Genomic DNA, 22,508 nt, shown 5'->3' with positions numbered 1-22,508 from the left:
TAACCCGCTATAAACGTTCATGGATACACACAGTTCCGGATGGCAATGTTATGAGCTTCTTAGCCAAGCGCATACTATCTATAATATGTTTGTTTTTGAGGGTTTTACGGCGCTTGCAACACATTAAGGTCATATCAGCGCCAGTAAAAAGGAAGAAATGGGATAGTAAAAAGTTATAGAATTCAATTAAAGCACCCAAGAAAAGGTAAGACAAAGGGGAATTTTTTCAAATAGGAAACAGATGTAGATTCCAAGAGCACACCATCAAAGTTACTTAGTTTGAGATCACCTAAAAGTCTCATCCAGACACAAGCACAGGTCCCCTCTAAGAGGAATACACTCAAATGTTAACAAATCAAATATAACATGTAAATAAAACATAATACAGTACATAACAGAGAGATGATTTACAAGGAAAAAAATATCATCTCCCAAGGCAATAACTATACATTCGACTGTTTCCCTCTCAGCCAAGGACTCCGACCAAGGTCAGGACAAAACCAAGCAATCTCACTCCAAGACAAAGACAGAAGGCTATTGAAAAACAGATAAGAGGGGATAGAAGACACAGCAAGTACCTCCCTGCCCACTATGGGTATCTATAATATAATATATTATGTAGACACGGACATAATCGCCGCAGTAGGTAATAATTATCATATATGTTATATTCAAAGACATTGAGTGGCAGACAACAACACCAGCCATAGTCATAAAGAAAATAATAACAATAATTAAAACAATAGTGGAAGCTTTGCTTGAAACTTTCACGGCGAGATTAGGTCTTATTCTCTAACCTGTTAATTGGATTCAGTAGTCTGATGTCACGTCGCCCAGCAACGGCGGCCCGAGTCGTATCACATTTATTGTTCTCTTGTTGAATAAAAATATGCATCATACATTTATAGTTAGATGAAAAGTTATAGAAAGTTAATATAAATAGTATGCATTTGGCTAATAATTTCAAACATTGCCATCCGGAAGTATAACTGGCCAACACACAAAACTGTGTGTAAACATGAACGTTTATAGTCGGGTTATTGTACCCGAAACGTCCATCGTCTGTACAGACGATACAAGTCGTTTTCATTATATTTTATTTGTTTTCCACGTTTATTTGTGTAATGTTGTGCTGACGAAGGGTTTGTACCCGAAACGTCCATTGTCTGTTTTGTTCCCATACGAAGCCACTCCATTTTCACTCTTTCGTAACGTTATTGATCGAACGAAATCGGCGTCAATGAGCTCTTTGGAGCTCTTTGTTATGAGTAGTTCTCACGTATAGATAGAATGTGCTTGGCCAAGGAGTTCACAACATTGCCATCCGGAAGTATAACGGACCAACAAACAAATTCTGTGTAACCTGAACTTTTATAGTCTTGTTAATAGTTTAGTGAGAACAACTCACAAACGCGGATGGCAAAATCAATAACAAAGGCCTGAGTGACGTCATCTTCGAACTATCTATAGATAGTTCGAAGATGATGTAACTCAGGTCTTTGTTATTGTATTTTGCCATCCGCGTTTATGAGTAATGCTCACTGAACTATATTAACTCGACTATAAACGTTCATGGTTACACACAGTTTTGTGTGTTGGTCCGTTATACTTCCGGATGGCAATGTTATGAGCTTCTTAGCCAAGCGCATACTATCTATACAAAAACATAGTGAGTATTGATAAAAAATGCTCACAAACAGAAAGGCCATCTGATCGTCGCCATCGTTATCTTATAGATAGTATGCAGATGACGTCACTCAGGTCTTTGTTATTGTTTTTTGACTCCACGTTTATGAGTAATGCTCACTGAACTGTATTAACCTGACTATAAACGTTCATGGATACACACAGTTTTGTGTGTTGATCTGTTATACTTCCGGATGGCAATGTTATGAGCTTCTTAGCCAAGCGCTACTATCTATAGATAGAATGCGCTTGGCCAAGGAGTTCACAACATTGCCATCCGGAAGTATAACGGACCAACACACTAACTCTGTGTAACCATGAACTTTTATAGTCTGGTTAATATAGTTTAGTGAGAACAACTCAAAAACGCGGATGGCAAAAACAATAACAAAGGCCTGAGTGACGTCATCTTCGAACTATCTATAGATAGAATGCGCTTGGCCAAGAAGTTCACAACATTGCCATCCGGAAGTATAACGGACCAACACACAAACTCTGTGTAACCATGAACTTTTATAGTCTGGTTAATACAGTTTAGTGAGAACAACTCACAAACGCGGATGGCAAAAACAATGACAAAGGCCTGAGTGACGTCATCTGCATACTATCTATAGCCTGACACAAGAATCTACTTGGACTTATATTTAGTTGACGTCATTGTTTTTAGGTTTGCGCAGCGTCTAGTGAGTTGTCGTTAGTAGAGCTCAAGGAAATAAGTGATTCCATTGGTTGACCTATTGAATACAACTCACGATTTGTTTTTTTTTATGACCGAAGATTTTTCTGTTGACGTCATTTTTTGGTCAGTGTCAGGCTAAAAGTTACGATGGCTCCGATCTGATTCGGCTTGTCAACATGCATTGAAGGTGGCTTAGGAATCACACGATACAAGACTAACACGGTGGCCAAGTTTGAAGGGGTTTTTTTTATCTATCTATTTTTTATACAACACCGACAATATTTTCATAAAATGAATTGAATTGAATTGAACAATAGAAAATCACATTTTTCTTTATCCTTCTGTAACAGAAATATTGAATAAAATGAACCACAAAACCGAAATCACCCTTGGACTGGATGCACGAGATCATCTATACTACAATGACTGCAGCCGAGGCATCGCAGTCAGTCAACTGCAAAACGAAAGGCTAATATGTAAGTAAGGAATAAAACAAAAAAGAATCATAATAACTATAACAACTATTACCTCTAGTCCATGCCAACGCTCTTATCTTTGGTCTCACACTTATCAAATAGGCTATAACAACTATTACCTCTAGTCCACTTATCAAATAGGCTATTACAACTATTACCTCTAGTCCACTTATCAAATAGGCTATAACAACTATTAACTCTAGTCCACTTATCAAATAGGCTATAACAACTATTAACTCTAGTCCACTTATCAAATAGGCTATAACAACTATTACCTCTAGTCCACTTATCAAATAGGCTATAACAACTATTACCTCTAGTCCACTTATCAAATAGGCTATAACAACTATTACCTCTAGTCCACTTATCAAATAGGCTATAACAACTATTAACTCTAGTCCACATCAAATAGGCTATAACAACTATTACCTCTAATCCACTTATCAAATAGGCTATAACAACTATTACCTCTAATCCACTTATCAAATAGGTTATAACAACTATTACCTCTAATCCACTTATCAAATAGGTTATAACAACTATTACCTCTTATCCACTTATCAACTCGGCTATAACAACTATTACCTCTAATCCACTTATCAAATAGGCTATAACAACTATTACCTCTAATCCACTTATCAAATAGGCTATAACAACTATTACCTCTAATCCACTTATCAAATAGGCTATAACAACTATTACCTCTAATCCACTTATCAAATCGGCTATAACAACTATTACCTCTAGTCCACTTATCAAATAGGCTATAACAACTATTAACTCTAGTCCACATCAAATAGGCTATAACAACTATTACCTCTAATCCACTTATCAAATAGGCTATAACAACTATTACCTCTAATCCACTTATCAAATAGGTTATAACAACTATTACCTCTAATCCACTTATCAAATAGGTTATAACAACTATTACCTCTTATCCACTTATCAAATCGGCTATAACAACTATTACCTCTAATCAACTTATCAAATTGGCTATAACAATATTACCTCTAATCCACTTATCAAATCGGCTATAACAACTATTACCTCTAATCCATGCCAAACGCTCTTATGATTGGTCTTACACATATCACATTATATACATATTGATGATGCACGTGAAAAACACAATAATGAAATTTTAAATATTACACATTTTATCCACTATGTAAAGGCAATGTGAACAAAGCTATAACAGGAGGGCAGATTGATTCTGATACTATGACTGAATAAAGAAGTTATCATAATGAAAAAAAAACACCCAAAAACGGTGTCGTAAAATGATATCTTTACTTTTCTTGTTGAAACAATACACATCCCACACAATCACGAATTCCTTCTCACTTCTCACCTCCTGTCTTTGGTGACACAACGACCTGATGATACCTGTGGCTGTGACACACACACGAACCCTGTTATTATTTCAGTCACAACAGGTCTTTTGCTTGACATCAACACTCAACTCAACAGGCTGGTTGGTGTTGGTGGCAGGCGGTAGGTATGTCAATGGCATTGTTGTATGTCATGTACCAATAATAATAATAATATACCTGGGTAGTGTATTGTATCGTGCTATAGATAGTATGCAGATGACGTCACTCAGGCCTTTGTTATTGTTTCTGCCATCCGCGTTTGTGAGTTGTTCTCACTAAACTGTATTAACAAGACTATAAAAGTTCATGGTTACACAGAGTTTGTGTGATGGTCCGTTATACTTCCGGATGGCAATGTTGTGAACTCCTTGGCCAAGCGCATTCTATCTATATAACCAACCATGGGGGTCCCGATAGCTCAGTTGGTAGAGCACTCGCTTCACACGCAAAGGGACGAGACCGAGATCGATCCCGGGTGTAATCGAGGACTCTTTTCTGAACCCCCCCCCCCCACCCCAACCCCTTGTCCACCCAGCAGTGTTTGGGTAACTGGGTCAGTTAGATCTAGCAGAAAGCACCTTGCGATAGACTAGCGTCTTATTCAAAAGGTAACAATCAATTGCTATTGCTATAGAAACCGGGGAAAATGCCGGATTCATGGGCCTAATGGCTCTGAAAGAACTAGTTGTTGTTTTTAAAAAATTATAACCAAACATATAATTTTCATCTTTGCCAGAAAACGTTTGTTTTAATTTTAAATATAAATACCAATCGATTGAAATGACCCCCAGCTTGTTAAAGTCTCAATCCTGAGACTTCCTGATTAAAGTCGTCTTAAGGATAATTTGGAGGCTCATTTTGATTGGTCGATAGTTGGAGTTTTCCGTCCAGTATGAAAAAAAGGGTCTCTAGAATCTCTTTTTTCTTGTCGTGGGTATTGGTTTGTGTGCTGTTTTCACAGACAAGCACGAAGCGTGGCCTTCGTAAAGTTGTGGCCTGACACTGACCAAAAAATGACGTCAAAATGCCAGTCTTTTGCTACAAAAGAAAACAAGTCGTGAGTTGAATTCAATAGTTCAACCAATGAAAAAACGTGTTTCTATGAGCTCTACTAACGACAACTCAGTAGGCGGTGCAAAAACCAAATAATGACGTCAAACTGCCAGTCCTTTTGGATTTCAGTGTCAGGCTATAACATAACGATGGCTACGCACTAATCCATAATAAGTGAAAAGGTTTGTAGAGATAGTAAGCCCTTGGCTAAGAAGCTCATAACATTGCCAGCCGGAAGTATGACAGACCAACACACAAAACTGTATGTAACCATGAACTATGAACGTTTATAGTCTGGTTAATACAGTTTAGTGAGAATTACTCATAAACGCGGATGGAAGTAAAAAAAAAAAAAAACAACAAAGACCTGAGTGACGTCGACTTCGAACTTTCTATAGATAGAATGCGCTTGGCCAAGGAGTTCACAACATTGCCATCCGGAAGTATGACGGACCAACACACAAACTCTGTGTAACCATGAACTTTTATAGTCTGGTTAATACAGTTTAGTGAGAACAACTCACAAACGCGGATGGCAAAAATAATAACAAAGGCCTGAGTGACGTCATCTGCATACTATCTATAGATAGTTTGTACTTGGCTAAGAAGCTCATATCATTGGCATCCGGAAGTATAACGATCCAACACACAAAACTGTGTGTAACCTTGGACTTTTATAGTCGGGTTCATACAGTGAGGTGAGAGTCACTCAAAAACATGGATGGAAAAATACAATAGCAAAAGCTTGAGTGACATCATCTTCGTTCTATCTATACATTTGACTGTCTTCCTCCCAGCGAAGGAACCTCGCCAGGATCAGGGATAAATCGAGTAATACATAGTCATATTAAATCCAGAACAAAGACAGAGATCAACATGTAAAGGGAAAATGACGATATGTAAATAAATTAATTAAATTGAGCTTTATATAGAGCAATATTCACTAAATGTGCTCAAAGCGCTTTACAAGGGGTCCCTGGTCAACAGCAACATTTAATATGTAGGACGGGACATGATGCCTGTAAGTAGGCGATATTACGCTGTTAACGGCCAGGTACTGATTTTACACCTGAGTACGGTGAGAGAATGTGAGTAAAGAACCTTTTCCAAGGACTCAATTATGCGCCGAGCGAGAGGCTCGAACCCAGGACCTTCCGATCCGAAAGCGAGTGTCATACCATACCACTAGACCACATAGCCGCATGTAGGATAGAAGACACAGCAAGTAACATATCTGTTCATCACGGGAGGTCAAAGAGCCAACCTAGACAAACAGTGGAACGACGTCAAACGCATGTCGTCTATAAGATCTGGATGGTATCCGACAGGATTAACGTTCAGTCAACCTGCTGTCGGCGGGGATTGAACTGGGGAGATCGGAGACAAATGGCCACTACGAACCTATTTATGCGGCTACGTGGACTTGTGGTATGGCACTCGCTTTCGGATCGGAAGGTCCTGGGTTCGAGCCTCGCTCGGCTCAGAGTTGAGTCCTTGGAATTTGGAAAAGGCTCTTTACTCACATTCTCTTACCGTACTCAGGTGTAAAATGAGTACCTGGCCTTAACTGCGTTGTCTATGTCGATTTTTTTTTAAAGGGTGTAAAATCGCCTTACAGTACAGGCGACATGCTACGTGTTGCTGTTGGTCAGGGACCCTTTGTAAAGCGCCTTGAGCCCATTTAGTGGATATTGCGCTATACAAAAGCTCAAGCTCAAGTTTATTTATGTCGTCTTTGTCTTACTCGTCCTCATAGTATTCTAAATAACAATAATAAAGTGAAAAACAGCTTCACCACCTATTGACAAAAAAAAAAAAAACAGATGATGTGGACGTTTCGGGTTTCCCCTTTTGTCAACAAAACAAGATTTTTTAAAAATGTTTAAGGGTTTTACGGCGCTTGCAATACATTAAGGTCATATCAGCGCCAGTAAAAAGGAAGAAAATGGGATAGTAAAAAGTTCTAGAATTACAATTAAAGCACAAAAGAAAAGTGAGACAAAGGGGAATTGGTTCAAATAGGGAACAGATTTAGATTCCAAGAGCAAACCGTCAAAGTACTTAGTTTGAGATCACCTAAAAGTCTCATCCAGACACAAGCACAGGTCCCAACTAAGAGGAATACACTCAAATGTTTACAAATCATAATACAATATAATATGTAAACTAAACATAATACAATGCATAACAGAGAGATGATTTACAAGATAAAAAATATCATCTCCCAAAACTATAACTGTACTTCGACTGTTTCCCTCCCAGCCAAGGAACTCCGGCCAGGGCCAGGACAAAACCAAGTAATCTCATTCCAAGACAATGACAGGTAACATTGCAGACCTGCCAATCTTCCCAGGATGAAAAGTGTATTCCATGACCCTAAAAAGTGTATTTTTTTAACAAAAAAGTTTATTTTGTCCGCGTGAGTGGAAAAAAAGTGTGCACTATACACAAATTTATATAAAAGCTAACATCAATCCCAAATTAAAATAAACTCTGATCTTCATCATTCAAGCAATCTCTAGTGATTACAAAATTATCGATTTATTAAGAAACTAGAACTCAATGACCATTTTAAATTAGCATAAGGCTTAGAAATTTAAATATCTAAGGAAAGTGCTTTAGAAACACTCAAAGAAATGACCAAAAGGCCCAAAACATGTACGTAGTACAGTAGAACTCGGAAATAGCGAGTTCGACGGGTCCACTCCTGATTACTCGCTATTTCCGAGTTCTCGCTATTCCCGAGTTGCCAGGAAAGGTTATAATATTGCTGGTTATTCCCCTCAGTGTGTAATTCGAGTAAAAGCCGTCGCCCCTATTTCAATTTCTTCACAGAAGTGGCAGAATGCTTGTGTTTTTTGTTGTTTTTTGTATTTTTTTTTTTCAAGTAAAATCACGACAAGAAAAAAAACAAGAACATAGAAGTGTGTGTGTGTGTGTGTGTGTGTGTGTGTGTGTGTGTGTGTGTGTGCGTGTGCGCGCGAGTGTTTGTATGCACTCGGCATGTTTGATGAGGTAAGCAAGCGCATCACTCAATCACTGACCCATTGAAATAATGGTTCCACACTCCCCTCTCTCGCTGATCGTGTCGTTCGTTAACGATGCTACTCGCTGACCGATGCTGCGAAGTGAGGCATGTTGACATGTGCTTACCTCGCGCGTCGCGTGGCACCACATTGGGTGAATAATTGACCCCCACCCCCAATACACACACACGCACACAAACCCACCCCCACCCACATTTGTTTCGCCTATTATGTACTACTACAGACCAGGCTACTATGTAATATTACTCGTAACGAAAAATAAGAAAAGAAAAGAGGCTAGGCTAAAAATATTTAAATTGCCATTGTCTCTTGTTGCTTTACTTCGTTCGCAGTCCTAGGCTGGGGCAGGAAATGCTCGTTATTTCCGAGTTGACCTCTTTTTCATACTCGCTACTTTCATGCTAATTTTATTGACTCAAATAAGGGAAAAAACGGGGATTTAGATTTTACTCGCTATTTCCGAGTTCTCGCTATTTCCGAGTACGTTACTTTCATGTTCTACTGTATTGATGCTAGTGTCAGTGGAAGAAGTGGTGGTTGTTGTAGCGATGGTGCTCTAGTGGTGGTGGTGATGATGATGAAACTGTGGTGGCTGTGGTGGTAGAAGTGATGTGGTAGTGGTTGTGGCAGTGACAATGCTGTGATGGCGGTTGTAGAAGTGGTGATGCCATGACGGTGGTGGTAAGAGATGATGATGTGGGGATGATGCTGATGTACCAAATGAACTTGTGATGGTGATATCTGCTAGCCCAGTAAACAGTTATGAGTAAGTTTTGAGATATAATATTTGGGAGAGTGGTCTTCAATTCAATACATGACATTTTGCAACAGTGGCAAGATATTTTCCATATATGTTATCCAATGATCCATCTCTCTCTCTCTCTCTCTCTCTCTCTCTCTCTCTCTCTCTCTCTCTCTCTCTCTCTCTCTCTCTCTCTCTCTCTTATTTATTTATTTATTTTTTTATTATTTTTTTTTAGCATTCCTCACTCCTCCTCCTCCTACTACTACTAGATCCTACTAATACTATTACTTTGGTCAAATGATGGGAAATTCCTAAGTATGTAATATGCAAAGACAAGTTAAATACTTCTTAAACGGTTATGGAAAATTCATTTTGAACCAAATACTGTTCCAAAAGCTGCCCACTTTGTAATTCAAGACTCGTACAAAATAATTAAGGAAAAAAAGATCATTATAAATTTTATAAATCAAAATAGAGTAATTTTAGTTATTATAAAGGGAAATAACCCATTTATGTTTAAGTTAATTAGCAATACAGTTTTTAATTGAAGGCTTCAAAGTCAAAGATATTGGTTCAATTAAATTTTCACTTAGAATTTTTTATTTAATAAGTGGCAAAAGTTAAAATGTGGTCTGAGACTATTTAAAGTATAAAACAAGCTTCTATGCATAATCCTATGCAAATCCTCAAAAATGTATGAGAAAAATATTGGTGAAAACCGGCATCATATAAGTATAAGCAACTGAAATGATAACGACAGTATTAAATATGATGCATCATTCATTCAGAAACACAGTCTACAGTTGGTGTACGACACGACACGTGTGTATCATCAATGCATCAAATGTATCATCAATATCATTCACTTCACATCACACATCTTTTAAAAAATCATATCCGCGTATTTGGGGTCAAAAAATCGTACTAAAATACGATTAATCGTACTGGTTGGCAGGTCTGCAATTGGAAAACGGGTAGGGGGGAATCGAAGACATAGTATGTACCTCCCTGCCCACTATGGGAGGTCAGGATCCCCACCCAGACAAAACAAGATAAATGAGACACTAAAGACGAGTGAGGTATGGAGAGAGGATGTCGTTAAGGCGATTGGGATGATAGAATGGCGTTCATTTGTCATATGTCTAATTCACCGCGTTTTGTTGACAAAGGGGAAACCCGAAACGTCTACATTATATATCTTTGTAAATCGAATTGAAGCTTTTATGCGATTTGATTGCTCAATTGTTTCGAGCAAGATATACTTATGTACATACTTGAGTGGACATCGGTACTTCTTGTTCTGAACCAGCGTGTTAGTGTTATTCATGTCTTGTACTGAATGGGAAATAACTGCGTAATTGTTTCGGATGTATAGAAGTAATAAAAGAGTTATGTCCCATGTATTGTTACCTTGTCTGGAAGAGTGAACTTACTTATCCATGGTTTGCGCTTGTGTGCATGTTGCCTGATACTGATATAATATAATGACATATTATTTATTATTATGCCTCCAGGACGATCTATCCTCTGCCTCCCTCATGTACTCGGATTTTGTAGTGATGTTTGTGCGGCTATAATGTGGTCTTGTGGTATGACACCCGCTTTTGGACCGGAAGGTCCTGGGTTCGAGCCTTGCTCGGCGCATAGTTGAGCCTTTGGAAAAGGCTCTTTTACACACTTTATCTCACCGTACTCAGGTGTAAAATGAGTACCTGGCCGTTAACAACGTTGTCTCTGTCCGAACAAAATGTAATATCGCCTAACAGGCGTCATGTCCCGTCGCGTCTTACATGTTAAGTGTTGCTGTTGGCCAGGGACCCCTTGTAAAGCGCTTTCAGCACGTTTAGTGGATATTGCGCTATATAAATGCTCTATTTTGCTTCTTGTCAGTCTAAAACTGGTCACGAACGTCAACCTCTCACAACGAGCTCTTTTTCCTTCTATGTAGCCACTGAGTGTTAGGTTTTCAATGTGCCCTCGTCGCCACACATGGCCAAGACATGTTTTTTTTGTTTTTAAGGGTTTTACGGCGCTTGCAACACATTTAGGTTATATCAGCGCCAGTAAAAAGGAAGAAAATGGGATAGTAAAAAGTTCTAGAATTACAATTAAAGCACTCAAGAGAAAGTAAGACAAAGGGGAACTGGGAACAAATAGGGATCAGATGTAGATTCCAAGAGCATACCACCAATCTACTTAGTTTGAGATCACCTATTATTAGTCTCATCCGGACACAAGCACAAAATCCACCAAAGAGGAACACACTCAAATGCTTACATTATAAATTCAAAATAACAAATATAATAATACATAACAGAGAGATGATTTACAAGGAAAAAAAAAATCATCTCCCAAAACAATAACTATGCATTTGACTGTTTCCCTCCCAGCTAGGACTCCGGCCAGGGCCAGAACAAAACCAAGTAATCTCATTCCAAGACAAAGACAGAAACCATGTTGGAAAACAGATATAAGGGGATAGAAGACACAGTATGTACCTCCCTGCCCACTATGGGAGGTCAGGAACCCCACCCAGATGGCCAAGACAGCTCATTTGCCTTTTTCTGGTGGTTTTCACTATCTGCATGGGTTTCCCTTTTCTGTGCAAAACTCGCAGCGAGGACGAGAGACGCATGCGCACAACCAACATGACGTTCTCTCTCTAATAACTTTTCCGCCGGTGCCGCCGGTGACGTCACAGGCGTCCAATCAAGGGACGCTACTCTTCCGCTAATCTCATTCCCTATTGTTTAAAAAAAATGATAAAAACAAGTGTTATAAAGTCTTTCTCAAATGGTTTTATTGTCTGAGAACATCAAATCATAACATTGACCTACAGCCGCATAGGTATCATATTATTATCACAACACACCGACACTGTGTTGATTGTGTAATACAATTATTACATATATATTATAATGTATAATATATAAACATATAATTTGATTGAACTTACAATAACAAAATGCCTCAGAATACATATTTTAATATCTATCCTCTGCCATTGAACAAATACAAGAATTCTGTCCTGTAAGTTGTAAGATGTGATGAAGACAATTATGATGGCACAATGATGATATGATGATAACAGACTGATAACGATGATGTTTGATTTTACGGGGTTTTACGGGGCTTGCAATACATTTAGGTCATATCAGCGCCAGTAAAAAGGAGGTAATGGGGATAGTCAAAAATAATTCTAGATCTCCATTTGAAAGCATACAAGAAAATGTAAGACAAAGGGGAATAACTTGAAAAGGGAACAGATGTAGATGCCAAGAGCATACCATCAATGTACTTAATTTGAGATCATCTATAAGTCTCATCCAGACACCAGCACAGACTCCTACTAGGAGGAACACACTCAAATCCTTATATTATATGTACATTCAAAACAATATATAACAGAAAGATGATTTACAAGGAAAAAAACATCATCTCCAAAACTTCAACTATACATTTGACTGTTTCCCTCTCGACCAAGGATTCCGACTAGGGAAAGGACAAAACCAAGTAATCTCACTTCAAGACAAGGAGAGAAAGCAAGTTGGAAAACATATATAGAGGTATAGAAGACACAGTAAGTGCCTCCCTGCCCACTATGGGAGGCCAGGAACCCCACCCAGATGATGAAGATGATGATGAATATATATACATCAACAATAATTACCAACCTCCAACTCTGAAAAGAATCTGAGATATTTGACTTTGCCAAATTCTAATTTAGCCCAAAACATCTGTAAACCATGTTTATCGCTATCTTAATAATTTAATTTCTTCTTAATTTAAAGGGTTTACAGCATATATGTATACAACTAGGTCATTTGAGCACCAGCAAAAACAGGCGGCTAGAGTGAAAAACATTTAAAAATAATTATTAGCAGAGGAAACATTGTATTTAACAAAAAAAAATAAAATAAAAAAATAAAATAAAAGAAAAATGTATTTTACACAAAAATCTCCGAAAAGAAAACACAATTTTTTAAAAAATAAGAAAAAATGCCTCTAAAAAAACAACCTTTTTGCTTTATCCACGTCAGGTCTAGGGCAAAACATTTTCCAGACAAAAGACAGAACGTCACATTCACATGTAAAGACAAAATAGACATTCATAAGGCCATAGAGGAGTCTGAAAGTTTAAACTTGAGCTTTTATATAGCACAATATCCACTAAACTTGCTCAAAGCGCTTTACAAGGGGTCCCTGACCAACAACACGTAACATGTAGAACGAGACACGACACCTGTTAGGAGATATTACAATTTTTATCCCGACAGAGACAACGCTGTTAATGGCCAGGCACTCATTTTACACCTTAGTACGGTGAGAGGATGTGAGTAAAGAGCCTTTTTCAAGGACTCAACTTATGCGCTGAGCGAGGCTCGAACCCAAGACCTTCCGATCCGAAAGTGAGTGTCATACCACAAGACAACATAGCAGCCCATGGATCTCACTTGCCCAGCATTAAAGGTCCAAAGATTCTCAACTAGCATGATGTATGAATTGGTTCTGATTAATAAATTATTCATTCAGCAATGAATTGTGTTTTATGTTTGATTTCAAGGGTTTTACGACGCTTGCAACACATTAAGGTCATATCAGCGCCAGTAAAAAGGAAGAAAATGGGACAGTATAACGTTCTAGAATTACAATTAAAGCATCCAAGAATAAGGAAGACAAAGGGGAATTGGTTCAAATAGGGAACAGATGTAAATTCCAAGAGCACACCGTCAAAGTACTTAGTTTGAGATCACCTAAAAGTCTCGCCCAGACAACAGCACAAGATCCCACAAAGAGGAATACACTCAAATATTTACAAATCATGTGTTAAAATACAAAATAACAATACATAACAGAGAGATGATTTACAAGGGAAAAAAATATCATCTCCCAAAACTAACCATACATTTGACTGTTTCCCTCTCAGCTTGGGTATCCGGCCACTGCCTGGACAAAACCAAGTAAACTCATTCCAAAACAAAGACAGAAAGCAAGTTGGAAAACAGATACAGGGGGATAGAAGACACAGTAAGTGCCTCCCTGCCCACTATGGGAGGTAAGGAACCCCACCCAGAAGCAATGAATTAAAACATTTATGAAAATGAATGGATCAAAAATTTTCTTTGAAATAGAATTCAACCCATGTAGATCTTAAGCTCAACGCACCAAAGAAAAAGCAAAACAAAGGAAATTGGTAACAAAGGAAATTGGTTCAAATAGGGACCAGCCGATGCCACGGGCAATCCATCATCAGTGTACCTATTTGGACATTAACCAAAAAGTCCCATCCTCATCCAAGCACTGAACAAGTGTGTATGAAAGGCGCAAGACAAAGCAAGAAAGAAAAATAGAAGAAAAAAAACCATCCCAAAAAATCAAGTCTACCTCGACTGGAGATCAAACCTCAGACCTTCTGATAACCGTTCAAAACGTGTAACCATTACCCTTGTGAAGAGTATAAATATTTAAAAAATTATCCCAGCTTCAACTATTGGGAGCCTCTGTGGTGTAATGGTAGCACGTCTGACCGGTAATCAAAAGGTCTGAGGTTCGATCCCCAGTCGAGGTAGATCCTGTCATGGCAGTTTTTTGCATCGCTTGTTTTGCAAATTTTCGAGATTTTGCCAAAATAATTTTAAAAAAAAATTTAGTTCAGTTGTTTTTGTCATGTCAAACATTTTTTGCTAAGTGGTAGTTCATGAGAAAAAAAATTGCCTTCTATCATTTTTTGACACCTCTGCTCAGTTGCATAAATTTTGGTGACACTCCTTTATTTATGACGTTAGTATGTCAAAAGTAGCACTAGACACATGGTGGCCATGAATGAGAAGATGATCGAAAGGGAAGGGGATGGAGCAAATGGGTGTAAATATTTATGTACCTTTTAGCTGTAGCATTAAAGTACATTTGGCGATTTTATAAGTTTTATAAGCCTGCCTTTTTTTTCCCCCTCCTTTTTGATTTTTTTGTTTTGTTTTTGTTTGATTGTTCTGAATTTGTTAATAGTATTCAATACAACTTGTGTCTAATTATAAAACAATTTTTAAAAAATAAATCCATCAATATTCTCTCTCTCTCTCTCTCTCTCTCTCTCTCTCTCTCTCTCTCTCTCTCTCTCTCTCTCTCTCTCTCTCTCATATCCATATTTCTCTCTCAGCCACCCTTCTATCTCAATATTATGTTTATAGATTTCATTTGGAAATAGAAATAGAGAGATAATAAGTTAGGCTGATAGATTTAATAAATGATTGTTTAAAGGCTAATTTGATTTGTTGATGGAATATGTTTTGCAATTAATTAAATATTCTTATTTATAAGCTGCATCATCACAAGGTTGCAATAATACAGACACTAACCGGGTTTGTTATGTAAAAACAAATACCTCCTGGTCTTTTGGCCAAACGTTTATCATAATCACTTGATATAGTGGGTGACATTTTTTTTTATAGGCCTCTAAAATGTTAAATTGGAAATGACAATTCATTAAATTATATTGCAAAAGGTCAGAATGTGTCTAATGATCAGAAGTGCTTTAGGACTAATAATATATTAAATAACTATGAACAGCTACGTTATATTTGCATTAGATTTGGGTTTGACTGATGGGCCGGTCGATTTTTCTCCTTTTTGACAAATTTTCATTATCATCACTGGGGGACCTGTGCTTGTGTCAGGATGAAACATTTAGATAATCTCAAAATAAGTACACTGATAGCGTGTTCTTCCTTTTTCTTGGGTACTTTAATTGTAATTCTAGAACTTTTTACTTGATCCCATTTTCTTCCTTTTTACTGGCGCTGATATGACCTTACATTTGTTGCAAGCGCCGTGAAACCCTTAAAAACAAACAAATACCTTTCTCTTTCATGAAAGAATTATGGGTTTTTAGGAAAATTAATCACAACTTTTTGCAAAAGTTTTGCAAACTTTGCTGTTTTTAGCTTGCAAAATTTGGGATTTTGCTTGCAAAATTTGGGATTTTTTTTTTTTTTCTTCAAAAAACCGCCATGTCAGTTAGACTGATTTTTTGGGATCTTTCTTTCTTTCTTGTACTTTTCTTTTTCTTGCATAATCTGGCAAATTGCATAGGCACTTGTTCAGATCTTTATCTTACACCGGTGCCTGCTCCTTAATTTCTTAATTTCATACCATCCAAGCACAAGCAACAAGGGATCATGCAGTGATGGGTACATTCTAATGTTTATAAAGTATGTTTTGTAGTTTGTTTTTAGGTGTTTTACAGCACTTGCAACACACTGAGGTAATTTCAGAGAAAGTAAAAAAGAAGAAAATGGGATAGTAAAATCAATTTCTAGATTTATATTTAAAAACGCACACGAGAACGAGTAAGAGTAAGACAAAGGGGACTGATTCGGTAGGGAACAGATTAAGATTCCAAGAGCACTCTATCAGTGTAGTCTACATTGTTTGAGATCACTTAAAAGTCTCACCCAGACACAAGCACAGGTCCCCACCTAGAATACATTGAAATGTTCACAAATATTGACTTACAAAATAAGAAATAAAATCTGTTGAGAGATGATTTACTACTATACATTTGACTAGTTAAGCCACTCTGTGAATCATGTTGTAACCTATTAATTGTTTCTCCAGAAGGACTGGTTGGTTACACACTTCCAAGGAGTTTTGAACTGGAAGCAGGGGTGAGAATGACTGGTCACAAAAAAGGAGGAAATTTTTCATCGTGAAGATCATGACCCATCCATGCGACCATAATCTATAAATTTGAATTTCACTAAAATTTACTGAGATGCGATCCAAAATTTGTCTCGCAGCAATTTCTAACACGACTCGGTGGAATTTCAAAAGTTGAAAGTGTAATTACAACATTTGGTGGTTGTAGCAGGGATGATGGTGGTTGTGTAGTAATAGCAGTGGTAGGGCTGATGTAGTAGTGATTCTAGTAGTAGTATGGATGATTATGTGGTGGTGGTTGTAGTAGCTGTGGTAGGAATGATGATGTGGTGGTAGTTGTAGTAGTAGTGGTGGTGGTAGGGATGATGTTGTGGTGGTTGTAATAGTAGTGGTGGTATGGATGATGGTTTGGTGGTGGTTGTAGTAGTGGTGGTTGTAGGGATGATGTTGTGGTGGTTGTAACAGTAGTGGTGGTAGGGATGATGGTTTGGTGGTGGTTGTAGTAGTAGTGGTGGTAGGGATTATGTTGTGGTGGTTATAGTAGTTGTGGTGGTAGGGATGATGGTGTTGTGGTGGTGGTTGTAGTAGTAGTGGTGGTAGGGATGACGATGTTGTGGTGGTTGTAGTAGTAGTGGTGGTAGGGATGATGGTTTGGTGGTGGTTGTAGTAGTAGTGGTGGTAGGGATTATGTTGTGGTGGTTATAGTAGTTGTGGTGGTAGGGATGATGGTGTTGTGGTGGTGGTTGTAGTAGAAGTGGTGGTAGGGATGATGATGTTGTGGTGGTTGTAGTAGTAGTGGTGATAGGGATGATGGTGTTGTGGTGGTTATAGTAGTAGTGGTGGTAGGGATGATGGTTTGGTGGTGGTTGTTGTAGTAGTAGTGGTGGTAGGGATGATGATATGATGGTGGTTGTAGTAGTGGTAGTAGGGTTGATGATGTGGTGGTAGTTGTAGTAGATGTGGTGGTAGGGATGATGGTTGTAATAGTAGTGGTGGTAGGGATGATGGTTGTAATAGTAGTGGTGGTAGGGATGATGGTTGTAATAGTAGTGGTGGTGGTAGGGATGATGGTTGTAATAGTAGTGGTGGTAGGGATGATGGTTGTAATAGTAGTGGTGGTAGGGATGATGGTTGTAATAGTAGTGGTGGTAGGGATGATGGTTGTAATAGTAGTGGTGGTAGGGATGACGTTTGTAATAGTAGTGGTGGTAGGGATGATGGTTGTAATAGTAGTCGTGGTAGGGATGACGTTTGTAATAGTAGTGGTGGTAGGGATGATGGTTGTAATAGTAGTGGTGGTGGTAGGGATGATGGTTGTAATAGTAGTGGTGGTAGGGATGATGGTTGTAATAGTAGTGGTGGTAGGGATGACGTTTGTAATAGTAGTGGTGGTAGGGATGATGGTTGTAATAGTAGTGGTGGTGGTAGGGATGATGGTTGTAATAGTAGTGGTGGTAGGGATGATGGTTGTAATAGTAGTGGTGGTAGGGATGATGGTTGTAATAGTAGTGGTGGTAGGGATGATGGTTGTAATAGTAGTGGTGGTAGGGATGATGGTTGTAATAGTAGTGGTGGTAGGGATGATGGTTGTAATAGTAGTGGTGGTGGTAGGGATGATGGTTGTAATAGTAGTGGTGGTAGGGATGATGGTTGTAGTAGTAGTGGTGGTAGGGATGATGGTTGTAATAGTAGTGGTGGTAGGGATGATGGTTGTAATAGTGGTGGTGGTAGGGATGATGGTTGTAATAGTAGTGGTGGTAGGGATGATGGTTGTTGTAGTAGTAGTGGTGGTGGTAGGGATGATGGTTGTAGTAGTGGTGGTGGTAGGGATGATGGTTGTAATAGTAGTGGTGGTAGGGATGATGGTTGTAATAGTGGTGGTGGTAGGGATGATGGTTGTAATAGTAGTGGTGGTAGGGATGATGTGGTGGTGGTTGTAGTAGTAGTGGTGGTAGGGATGATGATATGATGGTGGTTGTAGTAGTGGTAGTAGTTGTAGGAGTAGTGGTGGTAGGGATGATGGTTGTAATAGTGGTGGTGGTGGTAGGGATGATGGTTGTAATAGTAGTGGTGGTGGTAGGGATGATGTGGTGGTGGTTGTAGTAGTAGTGGTGGTAGGGATGATGATATGATGGTGGTTGTAGTAGTGGTAGTAGTTGTAGGAGTAGTGGTGGTAGGGATGATGGTTGTAATAGTAGTGGTGGTAGGGATGATGTGGTGGTGGTTGTAGTAGTAGTGGTGGTAGGGATGATGATATGATGGTGGTTGTAGTAGTGGTAGTAGTTGTAGGAGTAGTGGTGGTAGGGATGACGTTTGTAATAGTGGTGGTGGTAGGGATGATGGTTGTAATAGTAGTGGTGGTAGGGATGACGTTTGTAATAGTAGTGGTGGTAGGGATGACGTTTGTAATAGTAGTGGTGGTAGGGATGATGGTTGTAGTAGTAGTGGTGGTAGGGATGATGGTTGTAATAGTAGTGGTGGTAGGGATGACGTTTGTAATAGTAGTGGTGGTAGGGATGACGTTTGTAATAGTGGTGGTGGTAGGGATGATGGTTGTAATAGTGGTGGTGGTAGGGATGACGGTTGTAATAGCAGTGGTGGTAGGGATGATGTTTGTAATAGTAGTGGTGGTAGGGATGACGTTTGTAATAGTAGTGGTGGTAGGGATGACGTTTGTAATAGTGGTGGTGGTAGGGATGATGGTTGTAATAGTGGTGGTGGTAGGGATGACGGTTGTAATAGCAGTGGTGGTAGGGATGACGGTTGTAATAGTAGTGGTGGTAGGGATGATGGTTGTAGTAGTAGTGGTGGTAGGGATGATGGTTGTAATAGTAGTGGTGGTAGGGATGATGGTTGTAGTAGTAGTGGTGGTAGGGATGATGGTTGTAATAGTAGTAGTGGTAGGGATGATGGTTGTAGTAGTAGTGGTGGTAGGGATGATGGTTGTAATAGTAGTGGTGGTAGGGATGACGTTTGTAATAGTAGTGGTGGTAGGGATGATGGTTGTAATAGTAGTGGTGGTAGGGATGACGTTTGTAATAGTAGTGGTGTAGGGATGACGTTTGTAATAGTAGTGGTGGTAGGGATGACGTTTGTAATAGTGGTGGTGGTAGGGATGATGGTTGTAATAGTAGTGGTGGTAGGGATGACGTTTGTAATAGTAGTGGTGGTAGGGATGACGTTTGTAATAGTAGTGGTGGTAGGGATGACGTTTGTAATAGTGGTGGTGGTAGCGATGATGGTTGTAATAGTAGTGGTGGTAGGGATGACGTTTGTAATAGTGGTGGTGGTAGGGATGATGGTTGTAATAGTAGTGGTGGTGGTAGGGATGACGTTTGTAATAGTGGTGGTGGTAGGGATGATGGTTGTAGTAGTAGTGGTGGTAGGGATGACGTTTGTAATAGTAGTGGTGGTAGGGATGATGGTTGTAATAGTAGTGGTGGTGGTAGGGATGATGGTTGTAATAGTAGTGGTGGTGGATAGTATGGGTTGTAATAGTAGTGGTGGTAGGGATGACGTTTGTAATAGTAGTGGTGGTAGGGATGATGGTTGTAATAGTAGTCGTGGTAGGGATTGGTTGTAATAGTAGTGGTGGTAGGGATGATGGTTGTAATAGTAGTGGTGGTAGGGATGATGGTTGTAATAGTAGTGGTGGTAGGGATGATGGTTGTAATAGTATGGGTGGTAGGGATGATGGTTGTAATAGTAGTGGTGGTAGGGATGATGGTTGTAATAGTAGTGGTGGTAGGGATGATGGTTGTAATAGTAGTGGTGGTAGGGATGATGGTTGTAATAGTAGTGTGGTAGGGATGTGTTGTAATAGTAGTGGTGGTAGGGATGATGGTTGTAATAGTAGTGGTGGTAGGGATGATGGTTGTAATAGTAGTGGTGGTGGGATGATGGTTTGTAGTAGTGGTGGTGGTAGGGATGATGGTTGTAATAGTAGTGGTGGTAGGGATGATGGTTGTAATAGTAGTGGTGGTAGGGATGATGGTTGTAATAGTAGTGGTGGTAGGGATGATGGTTGTAGTAGTAGTGGTGGTGGTAGGGATGATGGTTGTAATAGTAGTGGTGGTAGGGATGATGGTTGTAATAGTAGTGGTGGTAGGGATGACGTTTGTAATAGTAGTGGTGGTGGTAGGGATGATGTTTGTAATAGTAGTGGTGGTAGGGATGATGGTTGTAATAGTAGTGGTGGTAGGGATGATGATATATGGTTGTAGTAGTGGTAGTAGTTGTAGGTAGTGGTGGTAGGGATGAGTTGTGTATAGTAGTGGTGGTAGGGATGAGTTGTAATAGTGGTGTGGTAGGATGATGGTTGTAATAGTAGTGTGTGGTAGTGGATGATTGGTGTATTTGTAGTAGTAGTGGTGGTGGGGATGATGTATGATGGTGGTGTTGTAGTGTAGTAGTAGGTTGATGATGATTGGTAGTTGTATAGTAGTAGATGTGTAGGATGATGTTGTGTGGTGATTGTAATAGTAGTGTTGGTAGAGATGTTGATGTAGTGGTTTGGTGAGTGTTTTTTATTCAGTGATGTATTAATAGCAATTGTCAAAAAGGAGGAACTTCTCAGTCTATCGATCAAACACAAGCAAGAAACTAGTAGTTATTCAGCTTATAATAAACCAAGATCTCTCAAATTTAAAGCTAAATCAAAAGGTAAAAAGGAAAAAGATTAAACTAAGCAACCACCATTGCTTTGTTCAAATATCATCTCTATATACCAGATGATTTAATGTGTTGCGAAAAAAAGAAAGAGAGAGAGAGAGAGAGAGAGAGAGAGAGAGAGAAAGAAGAGAAGAGAGAGAGGGGGGGGGGAAGGAGGAGAGACTTCTTTACCAGATAACTTATGTATTGACCTTTTGAATTCTATATCCAAAAAAAAAAAAGAAGACGAAGAAAAGAGAAATAGAAAGAAAGGCAAAGGGGGGGAGGAAGAGAGAGGAAGAGAGAGAGAGAGAGAGAGGAGAGAGAGAGAGAGAGAGAGAGAGGACAGAGAGAGAGAGGATTTAAAAAGCAATAGGTACCTACAACAAGGGGAAAAAATCCAGACCCATTTGTCCCTCCCCTTCAACCATCAACTAACTAATCAAAGAACACTACCTACTGGTCTTCTGTGTCTATTGTGACATCTGGTGCCAAACTGTCTGGCCCAACGTCATAAAAACGGGACCGTCACTAAATTTCACGAGACTGAGCAAGGTGTCAAAATATGACATATGACATAATGGTGATTTTGTGGTTTTGAGGAAAATGTTTGACACGGCAAATTTGAAAAAGGAGGAAATGTGATGGGATGGGCGGAGATAAACTACCATTTAGGCGGAAGATTCTCAGCCCTGTGGAAGAGAGAGGAAGGTGTGACGTCACAACTTCTCTGCTCTAATGAGATTGCGTTTTTGTTTGAGAGTCTTTATATAACACTGATGATGATGATGATATAGGATGGAGGTGATGATGATGAATATTATGATGACAATAATGATAGTGATGATGATGACGATGCCATGATAATGGTGACGATAATGATGTGACACATCATATTTTTAAAACATAACAAAAACATAATAGAATGATACAGTCAGGCCTCTATAATCCGAAACTCCACAATCCGAATGTCTCCATTATCCAAACAAGTCATATGGGGATGGGTCTATTCTTCTTAAAGTTGTACACTGTAATCCGGAAAGGTTATTTTGGGAACAAGCCACTTATTTATAGAAGATTTATAATCTGAACATCACACTAACAAACTCTCCTTTCAATACAATCAACAAATGATTTTTT

The 22,508-nt window shown here is 38.9% G+C and overlaps 1 protein-coding gene across 2 annotated transcripts in view; it reads right to left on the bottom strand.

Moving 5' to 3' along the window:
• The window catches only part of LOC144979842 (breast cancer anti-estrogen resistance protein 3 homolog), a 155,959-nt gene extending 151,708 nt beyond the window's left edge, over positions 1–4,251 (bottom strand). The window contains exon 1 of one of the 2 annotated variants that reach the window (XM_078927031.1): positions 4,196–4,251. The gene's annotated coding sequence lies outside the window, so the exon portion shown is untranslated. Of the gene's footprint in view, positions 1–4,137 lie in introns of both variants that reach the window. The other variant, XM_078927030.1, reaches the window with a different exon arrangement.
• Positions 4,252–22,508: the final 18,257 nt, after the last annotated feature.

This window comes from Berghia stephanieae, chromosome 9 (assembly GCF_034508935.2).
Source record: "Berghia stephanieae isolate SIO BIC M18660-M18661 chromosome 9, UCSD_Bste_1.3, whole genome shotgun sequence".
Lineage (NCBI taxonomy): Eukaryota > Metazoa > Mollusca > Gastropoda > Nudibranchia > Aeolidiidae > Berghia > Berghia stephanieae.
The sequence above is the reverse complement of the archived record's forward strand: the minus strand, read 5'-3'. Positions and strand labels throughout refer to the sequence as shown.